Here is an 11,031-nt window from a genome sequence, read left to right as displayed (position 1 = left end):
ATATATATGTATTATGAATTTCATGTCAGTAGCCCCCAGAGGCACTCAGATGTTACAGGTTGTATCTCCTCTATCTCTCTTTACATTACTGTTCTTATTTATGCTTTCCTGCTTTACATACTCGGTACTTTATTCGTACTGACGTCCCTTTGTCCTGGGGACGCTGCGTTTTATGCCCGCAGGTCCGGATAGACAGGTTGACATTCCTCCTAGTAGGCTATCAGCTCAGCGAATGTATTGGTGTACTCCACTTGCTCTGGAGTTGCCTATTTGGTCAGTATGCTTTGGATATGTATTGATTGGTATGGCGGGGCCCTGTCCCGACCTTTATAATTTTATGTACTCTTAGAGGCTTGTAGATAGATGTCAGGTGTATGGATACTTGTATGGCCTTGTCGGCCTATGTTTTAAGTTTACAAATGGTCATGTCGGCCTTATAGGCCCGTATGTCACATGTATAAGTTTGTATATCATGCTGGGTCATCATACGTTAAGTATTCCCTTATGTTTTATTCTTGTTATCTCATGAAGGGTTTTCTAGCTCATTTACCCATGATAGTATGATAGAAAGATATGTTACGTTGGTACTCGGTTGAGTAAGGCACCGGGTGCCCGTCGCGGCCCTTCGGTTTGGGTCGTGACAAAAGTGGTATCAGAGCAGTTCTGTCCTAGGGAATCTACAAGCCGTGTCTAGTAGAGTCTTGTTTATGGGTGTGTCGTGCACCACACTTATAAGCAGGAGGCTACAGGGCATTTAGGACTGTCACTCTTTCTTCTTATTCTAGATCGTGTGGTAGAGCTCAGTTGTAAGAATTCAAACTCCTAATTTCGACTTTAGTCGTAATACAACGATACCTACATCCACAAAGACAGTTGGTAAGAGATTGAATGTGGCTCTGGAAGAGCTGAGTTAGAGGAACTCGATTTTGCATCATGCTTATGATGAGTAAATGTAAGTTCTTCAACAGATTATATGTGTACTAAGTTGTGTGAGCTTCTTGATAAGGAGCCCCAAGGCATGAATATCTATCCACCCATATGGTAAAAAGTAATAAGAGAATCAGAAGGTAGATACAAGTTTCAACAAGCAAAAGAAGCAAGGTGAAGAAGGGTACGAGGTATCCAATTAGTGAAGATTATCAGTTTTTACAATTCAGGCAGAGAAACATAAGTATTATAAGTTACTTTCAACAATTACAGAGATATATACAATTAGCCCCACCCATCTCAGTTATGCCCTATGGGAGTTGGCAAATATAGTTTAAGAGAAGAAGGGGATAGTAAGATCCAATTGGGGTTAGAGTAACCCAAGATGGTAGATGGATTATTATCATTAGCTAACATTTCCGAGGGTTATTGCAAATGTTGTAATAGTTCTCCTTGTGAGACACCCCGATGGTGCAATCTAGAATAGTGCACTTAGATATGAAATACTAGAATATTCTGGAATTTCAGAAGATAGGTAGTGGAATCCAAAAAGGGATAAATATTTACCTTTTTATGGCTCCCGTCCCTAGTAAAGAGAGAATATTAGGCGACCTGAAGAGCCAGTGGATGGAGTAAGGGGAGTTAAAAGCGAAAGAATATTTTATTGAAGTTTTCAGAATAAGGTGATAAACAGAAGTATTAGTAGGAGAATAAGAAGAGAGTAAATAAAGTATTATGAGTAAGATGTGATAAATGGGTGATAACGGTAAATCAAAATATGACACGATGATAGAGTCTATAGTCAAGTGAAGGAATAGATAAGAGGTGACAGGCCTTGAGACAATAAAAGAGTATAGGCAAAAGGCTATATCCTCATACGAGAATTGAGTTGGTGACTCGAACATGATTACCAGAAGGAAAAAAAAAATTAGACCCCCGTAGTAATAGAAATTAGTATGGTCTAGTAAACAAGATAGAACCGAACATGAATTAGGGACCGGAGGATTTGATAGTAGTCGACATCGTGAGAATTTCAGAGATCGTGTTCCAACAGTAATAGAATAGACAACATACGAATAACCTTTAAAGGCCATTTAGGAAGTCGCTACCTAAAGCAAGCACTTTGAACAGAGTTAATATTAAGGGACTAACTGTGCTAGTTACACTAGGTGTCACCTTAGTGCGTAAGAAATTAAGTTATCCCTTGTACAGAAGGTTACCATAAGACTATTAAGGTTCATTGATGATGTGAAAAGATGCCAACGATGAAGAGGTGAAACATCTATAGGTAGATCGTCGTAGTACTAAATCTTAGTACTCCCCTAAAGGGGGGAATATGGTGTGATATGGTATTAATTCGGAATTAAGTGGTTCAGGTAACTATGGAATGGTAAAGGAAGAATGTGGTAAAAAGGAGAAAGGGATGATGTTGCATTTGTTCAGTTCCTACAGATATGTTGCGACTCCAGAACATTACACAAGCACGCCGTCGGAGAGAGGCAGTATGGGTTCCCACACCAGACGTTATTGATAAATAAGTGTGAATGAACACTTGATACATAAGAAGCCAGTACGAGTGGTAAGTTAAGATAAAGAAAATAACCCAAGAGAGATTATGCAGAATATATGTATATATGAGAATGGACCAACGAGTAATTAGTAGTTGATTCAGGAAGAGCCCGGTTATGGCTAGACAAGAAGTCACAGATAAATGAATAGATCATGCAAGATAAATGTAGTGAACCGCAGCATAGGGAATTCAGTCTCGTAGATACGAGATTGCAATTATCTGAAAATTTTCAGATAGGAGTTGAGACCGTTAAAGGTACCATTTAAGTTTTATGAAAATAAGAGAGAGTTCCAATAAGGAGACAATTAAAATTTGAGATTAAAAGTAACCCTACGAGCACAAGGGCATGAAGTTATGTAACTAAGGATTATTATAGGCAAGTAAGAACAACAAAAATTTCCTTCGGATGTACGATATAACAAGCTCGCAACTTTACAAGAGCCAGAAGGTCTCTCCAAGTACTACAACGAAAGATTAGTTGAGAAAATAAGGAAGAAGGTTTCCACCTAAGCATAGTGAGCTAAAGAGTAAATGATCTTATAACAACAGCCTTGCTACAATATTGTATACACTCCATAAGAAAGTGGCACCTATCGTGGCTAATGAATGGAAAAAAATAAAAATCAAAGGAGATGTTTGAGATCATATGAGGTACAGGAAATTACAGTATTCGTGGGCAATAAGACAAGCCAATTATTCATGCAACAAGTGATAGAACGACCACGAAAAGTAATTGCTTACATTTAAGGACAACTGAGAAGGCACCAAAGGAAATTTACGGTTCTAGCAAGTTAAAGGAAGGTTGCGAGTAGTATAAATAGATCGATGTAGGTCCTAAGGTGAAAATTGTAGAGCAACAAGGTTTTAGGTAGATAGGAGTAAGGATATGAAAAGGTGAGTGAGAAGGTGACGAGAATATGTATGTCCTCGGGATTAAATCCATCAAAACAAGGGAGCTGATGATTTCCATATGTAATAAAAAGCTCGGTACAGCCTGAATGAACACAGAGGAGTCTAAGACTAGGAGCAATTAGAAGAGACGAAATGCTGCCCCGTTAGTAGAATAAGGGTGTAATTGTGATAGATAAAAGGATGACATTTAGGCCTTTGATTGAGGAATAATTTAAAGAAAAGGGATTTTATGAATTGCACGGGATTGGAATACCCCCATAAGATGAATCATGTTAGGATGCTACGAAATACGGTTATTGAGGTATAGTATCGTCCCAAGGTAGATTGGGCAAATCACTTCAGATGTTCCCCGATAAGATGTGAGCCCTAGTGACAGTGTATTACGTAAGAGGTTGCAAGTTATCAGTGATAGATTATAGATCAACATTAAGGTGAATAAACAATAGATGGGTACAAGTTCCAAAGTACGAGATGAGATTTATTTGTTATTCTTAAGATGAATAATAATGAGGAAGCACTAAAGGACTTAGATTTATACACATAGGATAAGCAACGAGAGAGTAACCTGGAGTTGGGTAGCAAACCTCGGTAATAATAAACCGAAGTAAGTTTTATGATATAGTATAACCTACCTAGATGTAGTAAATCCATAAGGATAGATATACAAGGCTATGAAACAAAAGATAACAATAGTCTTAAGTTCGATAAAGTACCAAGCGAAAGATATCAGTACACCTATAGAAGCCTAGAGGGCCAGCTTGTCATAATTCTGTATATGTTCATATAGTGAGGCTTAGAGATTGGCTATAACATGGAGGAAAAAGGGAAGAAGAGTCGCTAGGCGCTCATACAAGAACACAGTCGTACATACTGCATGACATAAGGTAGCAAATGTTACGATGTTGGAAGAATTCCGACCACATGTCATGGCGTGACAAAGAGGCCTAAAAAGGGGGGATTGCCCAAGCGTTTAGATTTATTCACAAAACAGTTGCTTAGATGGCAAGATGAGCATTAAAGTATTCGTAAGAGCCATAGTTTATGAAACTGATAAGCGCATCAGTCAACATTCGAGGACGAATGTTCCAAAGGGGGGAATGATGTTACACCCCAAGTTTTCATACGTGAGAGTACGTCGTAAGTCATTGATGTAAGCTCGAAAATGAGATTATATTTGGAAGCAAATAAAGTAAGTTAATCATGTTACCTTGGAGGTTACAAATATTTAGGTTACAAATATTTAAGATCATGAATAACAAGTACCAAAAGGGTTGGAAAGCTTAGTCGCTAAACGAATTGAAGAAAATAAGTTTCGTCAAAAATCGACAAGTTTGGAATGTTGTAACATATTCTTTTGGGGTGAGACTAGGGTGATTAACATTATGAGGAGGTTAATTTATGAGTTATTGTAGTCGTATGATAGTCGTGTGTTATGTTTTTAAGTCAAACGAGTTATGGAACAAAAGTTAGCAAAGGTCATCACAAGTTGCATTCATAATGTGCTGAAATTTAGGTCAAATGTAGATGCACTTTTCTCCCAATATACTTGGAATAAATGGATGATCTATATATCAAATTGAAGATCTACGAGTCTAGTTTCCACCGCACTAAACCGTTTGTCAATACGACATCAGAGTAGAGAGATATTTGTGTTTTCGCGAGACCGCGCAAGCAGCTCCCAATGGGACCCACTTAGGCGGTGGTTGACCTACTTCAATTTATAAACGATTTGGACGCCTATTTTTCACTTATTTTCAACTCAACTTCGTCTCCAAACTTCTCCTAACCCCTCTAAACAGATTCCACAAGGGTTTGAAGTGATTCCAAAGTGATTACACCATATTTCAACATCAAAACTTAGTTCTAGTGAAGAACAACACCTCTTTGAGGTTGTGTTGTCATTGAGGATTGTTGTGGGCTGTATTTGGATGAAATTCCAAGTTGTTGCTGCTGTATAAGGTGAGTATAACAGCCTACTAATTGTTCTTAAGCTTGCTTGTATGTTGGTTAAGTTGTTAGGATGATAAACTACAAGATAGTACTTGGATTAGCTTAAGTCACTTCTATGGTGTTGTATTGCTATTGAGGGTTGTTGTGAGCTGAATATAACTTGGATTTCGACTTGAAGTTACTATAGGAGTTGTGTGTATTGTGTTCTTGCATGTGCTTAAGGTTATCTTGATGTTGATTAAGTTAAATGGATGGAGTAGACATGAACTAGTGAATAAAGCTACTAATTGAAGATAGTTGGAATTGAGGATTGTTTCCTTTGTTATAAATATATGGTATAAGGATGGAACCATTGATGAATGACTTCATTATCATGTTAATGATAGTTTTAAATTAATGTAAGAAGTCTATAAGGGGTGATATGGGTTATACGGATTCCAATCGGAGCTTGCCGCTCGTCGTGAAGTAGTTGTGACTTGTTGTTGTTATATGGTGTCTTGTTATTGATATTTATAGGTTGCTGGACTTCCCTGGCTGTTGTTGTTGGTGTATGGTATTGGAGGAGGCCCTTGTTACAAGGGATATGCTTCCCGAATTTACGTAGACGAGCTACTAGCTTAAGTTACAAATTTAGCCTTTGCTCAACACTGATTTTGAATCTCCTTATGCTATGATAGATCGAGTTGACTTGTTTGAAGAGTTGCTTAGAAGGTATTAAGGACTAAACATGTTTAAGGTATGTTAAGGCTCTTCCTTCATTCTTTTGGCATGATCTAAAGTGAAACGAACATAAACGATACGCTATTTCATAATGAATCTACTCCTAGCAACTAAGGTTGTCCATGTTATTCTTTCCTTACAAAGTTATTCCAAATTCCAAGAAAGTATATATGATCCTTGAGTCCTAGTGAAGTTCATATTGATGGTATGATGTCCATAATGTTCTTATGTCACTCCAAAAGGTTTAGAACGTGACTCCATGAGTCCAGCATGCATTATATATGTATCTACTTTACTCTACCGAGCCGCGCTATAGTCGGCCGGGTATGGCACCTATTGTGCAACCACTGATCAGTTGGGTTTACCGAGCTCCACGTGGCCGGGTACGATTCTACCGAGCCTTATGATGGTCGGGTACGTTTTTACCGAGTCCTCCTTGAGGCCGGGTATGATATGATGATGATGATGCTCACAGAGGCGTATGTTTTTAAAAGCTTGTGTATATATATGTATTATGCATTTCATGTCAGTAGCCCCAGAGGCACTCAGATGTTACAGGTTGTATCTCCTCTATCTCTGTTTATGTTACTGATCTTGTTTATGCTTTCCTGCCTTACATACCCGGTACTTTATTCGTACTGACGTCCCTTTTGCCTGGGGACGCTGCGTTTCATGCTCGCAGGTCCCGATAGACAGGTTGACATTCCTCCTAGTAGGCTATCAGCTCAGCCAAGGTGTTGGTGTACTCCACTTGCTCCGGAGTTGCCTATTTGGTCAGTATGCTTTGGATATGTATTGATTGGTATGGCGGGGCCCTGTCCCGACCTTTAAGATTTTATGTACTCTTAGAGGCTTGTAGACAGATGTCAGGTGTATGGATACTTTTATGGCCTTGTCGGCCTATGTTTTGAGTTTACAAATGGTCCTGTCGGCCTTATAGGCCCGTATGTCACATGTATAAGTTTGTATATCATGTTCGGTCATCATATGTTGAGTATTCCCTTATGTTTTATTCTTGTTATCTCATGACATGTTTTCTATCTCATTTACACTTGATAGTATGATAAGAAAGATATGTTACGTTGGTACTCGGTTGAGTAAGGCACCGGGTGCCCGTCGCGGCCCTTCGGTTTGGGTCGTGACAAAAGTGGTATCAGAGCAGTTCTGTCCTAGGGAGTCTACAAGCCGTGTCTCGTAGAGTCTTGTTATGGGTGTGTTGTGCACCACACTTATATGCAGGAGGCTACAGGGCATTTAGGACTGTCACTCTTTCTTCTTAGTCTAGATCGTGTGGTAGAGCTCAGTTTTAAGAATTCAAACTCCTAAATTCGACTTTAGTCGTAATACAACGATACCTTTCATCCACAAAGACAGTTGCTAAGAGATTGAATGTGGCTTTGGAAGAGCTGAGTTAGAGGAACTCAATTTTGCATCACGCTTATAATGAGTAAATGTAAGGTCTTCGGTAGATTATGTGTGTACTAAGATGTGTAAGCTTCTTGATAAGGAGCCCTAAAGCATGAATATCTATCCACCCATATGGTAAAAAGCAATAAGAGAATCAGAGGGTAGATACAAATTTCAACAAGCAAAAGAAGCAAGGTGAAGAAGGGTACGAGGTATCCAGTTATTGGAGATTATCAGTTTTTCCAATTCAGGCAGAGAGACATAAGTATTATGAGTTACTTTCAACAATAACAGAGATCTATTCAATTGGCCACACCCATCTCAGTTGTGCCCTATGGGAGCTAACATATATTATTTAAGAGAAATATGAGATATCTTGATCCGATTGGAGTTAGAGTGACCCAAAATAGTGGATGGATTGTTAGCATTAGCTAACATTTCTGAAGGATATTGCAAATGTGGTAATAGTTCTCCTTGTGAGACAACTCGACGGTGCACTCTAGAATAGTACATTTAGATATGAAATACTAGAATGTTCAGAAAATTTAGATGATCGGCACAATCCTAGAAGAGATAAATATTTACCTTTGTATGGCTCCTGTCCCTAGTAAAGAGAGAATGTTAGGCGACCCGAAGAGCCAGTGGACGGAGTAAGGGGAGTTAAAAGCGAAAGAATGTTTTGTTGAAGTTTTCAGAATAAGGTGATAAACAGAAATATTAGTAGGAGAATAAGAAGAGAGTAAATAAAGTATTATGAGTAAGATGTGATANGTGATTACACCATATTTCAACATCAAAACTTAGTTCTAGTGAAGAACAACACCTCTTTGAGGTTGTGTTGTCATTGAGGATTGTTGTGGGCTGTATTTGGATGAAATTCCAAGTTGTTGCTGCTGTCTAAGGTGAGTATAACAGCCTACTAATTGTGCTTAAGCTTGCTTGTATGTTGGTTAAGTTGTTAGGATGATAAACTACAAGATAGTACTTGGATTAGCTTAAGTCACTTCTATGGTGTTGTATTGCTATTGAGGGTTGTTGTGAGATGAATATAACTTGGATTTCGACTTGAAGTTACTATAGGAGTTGTGTGTATTGTGTTCTTGCATGTGCTTAAGGTTATCTTGATGTTGATTAAGTTAAATGGATGGAGTAGATATGAACTAGTGAATAAAGCTACTAATTGAAGATAGTTGGAGTTGAGGATTGTTTCCTTTGTTATAAATATATGGTATAAGGATGGAATCATTGATGAATGACTTCATTATCATGTTAATGATAGTTTTAAATTAATGTAAGATGTCTATAAGGGGTGATATGGGTTATACGGATTCCAATCGGAGCTTGCCGCTCGTCGTGAAGTAGTTGTGACTTGTTGTTGTTATATGGTGTCTTGTTATTGATATTTATAGGTTGCTGGACTTCCCTGGCTGTTGTTGTTGGTATATGGTATTGGAGGAGGCCCTTGTTACAAGGGAGATGCTTCCCGAATTTACGTAGACGAGCTACTAGCTTAAGTTACAGACTTAGCCTTTGCTCAACACTGATTTTGAATCTCCTTATGCTATGATAGATCGAGTTGACTTGTTTGAAGAGTTGCTTAGAAGGTATTAAGGACTCAACATGTTTACGGTATGTTAAGGCTCTTCCTTCATTCTTTTGGCATGATCTAAAGTGAAACGAACATAAACGATACGCTATTTCATAATGAATCTACTCCTAGCAACTAAGGTTGTCCATGTTATTCTTTCCTTACAAAGTTATTCCAAGAAAGTATATATGATCCTTGAGTCCTAGTGAAGTTCATATTGATGGTATGATGTCCACAATGTTAATCGATGGTGCAATGACCTTATGTCACTCCAAAAGGTTTAGAACGTGACTCCATGAGTCCAGCATGCATTATATATGTATCTACTTTACTCTACCGAGCCGCACTATAGTCGGCCGGGTATGGCACCTATTGTGCAACCACTGATCAGTTGGGTTTATCGAGCTCCACGTGGCCGGGTACGATTCTACCGAGCCTTATGATGGCCGGGTACGTTTTTACCGAGTCCTCTTTGAGGCCGGGTATGATATGATGATGATGATGCCCACAGAGGCGTATGTTTTTAAAAGGTTGTGTATATATATGTATTATGCATTTCATGTCAGTAGCCCCCAAAGGCACTCAGATGTTACAGGTTGTATCTCCTCTATCTCTGTTTACGTTACTGATCTTGTTTATGCTTTCCTGCCTTACATACTCGGTACTTTATTCGTACTGACGTCCCTTTTGCTTGGGGACGCTGCGTTTCATGCTCGCAGGTCCCGATAGGCAGGTTGACATTCCTCCTAGTAGGCTATCAGCTCAGCCAAGGTGTTGGTGTACTCCACTTGCTCCGGAGTTGCCTATTTGGTCAGTATGCTTTGGATATGTATTGATTGGTATGGCGGGGCCCTGTCCCGACCTTTAAGATTTTATGTACTCTTAGAGGCTTGTAGACAGATGTCAGGTGTATGGATACTTTATGGCCTTGTCGGCCTATGTTTTGAGTTTACAAATGGTCCTGTCGGCCTTATAGGCCCGTATGTCACATGTATAAGTTTGTATATCATGTTCGGTCATCATATGTTGAGTATTCCCTTATGTTTTATTCTTGTTATCTCATGACATGTTTTCTATCTCATTTACCCTTGATAGTATGATAAGAAAGATATGTTATGTTGGTACTCGGTTGAGTAAGGCACCGGGTGCCCGTCGCGGCCCTTCGGTTTGGGTCGTGACACTTTCGAGCCAGTCCAAAGCTTTCCCTCTAAGTGAAAAAGGGAACAATCTCAGTCTCAATGCATCCTCCGACACATTTGTCTGTTTGCTTCCCCAGCAGGTATCCACAAACCCCTTTAGATGTTTATATGCATTCTGATGGGGAGCGCCTGTGAAGTACCCTCTTTGCTCCAGTAAAGTCAACATAACATTTGTAATCTAGAAATTGCCCGCCCGGATCCGGGGTGGGACAATTGCACTTGCATAACCTTCATTTGGAAGCACTCGGGAGCTACTTGCAGAGCAGCTGGGGGAGGGTCTAGAATGTTGTCATTGGCCTGGCGGCCTCTTCTTTGAGCTTGAGGTATTAGAGGCACCTCATCTTCAGCATTATCATCTACCTCCTCCCCCGGGAGAACATTTCCAATAGGATCACTATTTGCCATGTTGTACCTGAATGAATTAACTCACACAAGTTAGTAAAATAGAAGGAAAGAAAAACAAGACACACAACTAGTCAGATAGATAGCCAAAACCGTTTAGCTCCCCGGCAACGGCGCCAAAAAGTGATCGGCTCCAACCCTACACCATGATATAATGGCAAGGAGTGGTCGATGCAGCTTTTACCTGAAAGGTCGAGATCGATATTCACAAGGAGCTAATATTGGTTGGGAGTTGGGTTTCTATCCAATCTAGCTATGCATGTTGTTCTTAATTGCACTTCTAACCATGCTTGGTTTTGTTTCTATTCTACTTTTACCGCTACTGATTGGTGAAAATAATCTAAGTACAATGTTTT

The sequence above is a fragment of the Nicotiana attenuata genome, unplaced genomic scaffold (assembly GCF_001879085.1).
Source record: "Nicotiana attenuata strain UT unplaced genomic scaffold, NIATTr2, whole genome shotgun sequence".
Classification (NCBI taxonomy): domain Eukaryota; kingdom Viridiplantae; phylum Streptophyta; class Magnoliopsida; order Solanales; family Solanaceae; genus Nicotiana; species Nicotiana attenuata.
This window is presented reverse-complemented; position numbering follows the sequence as displayed.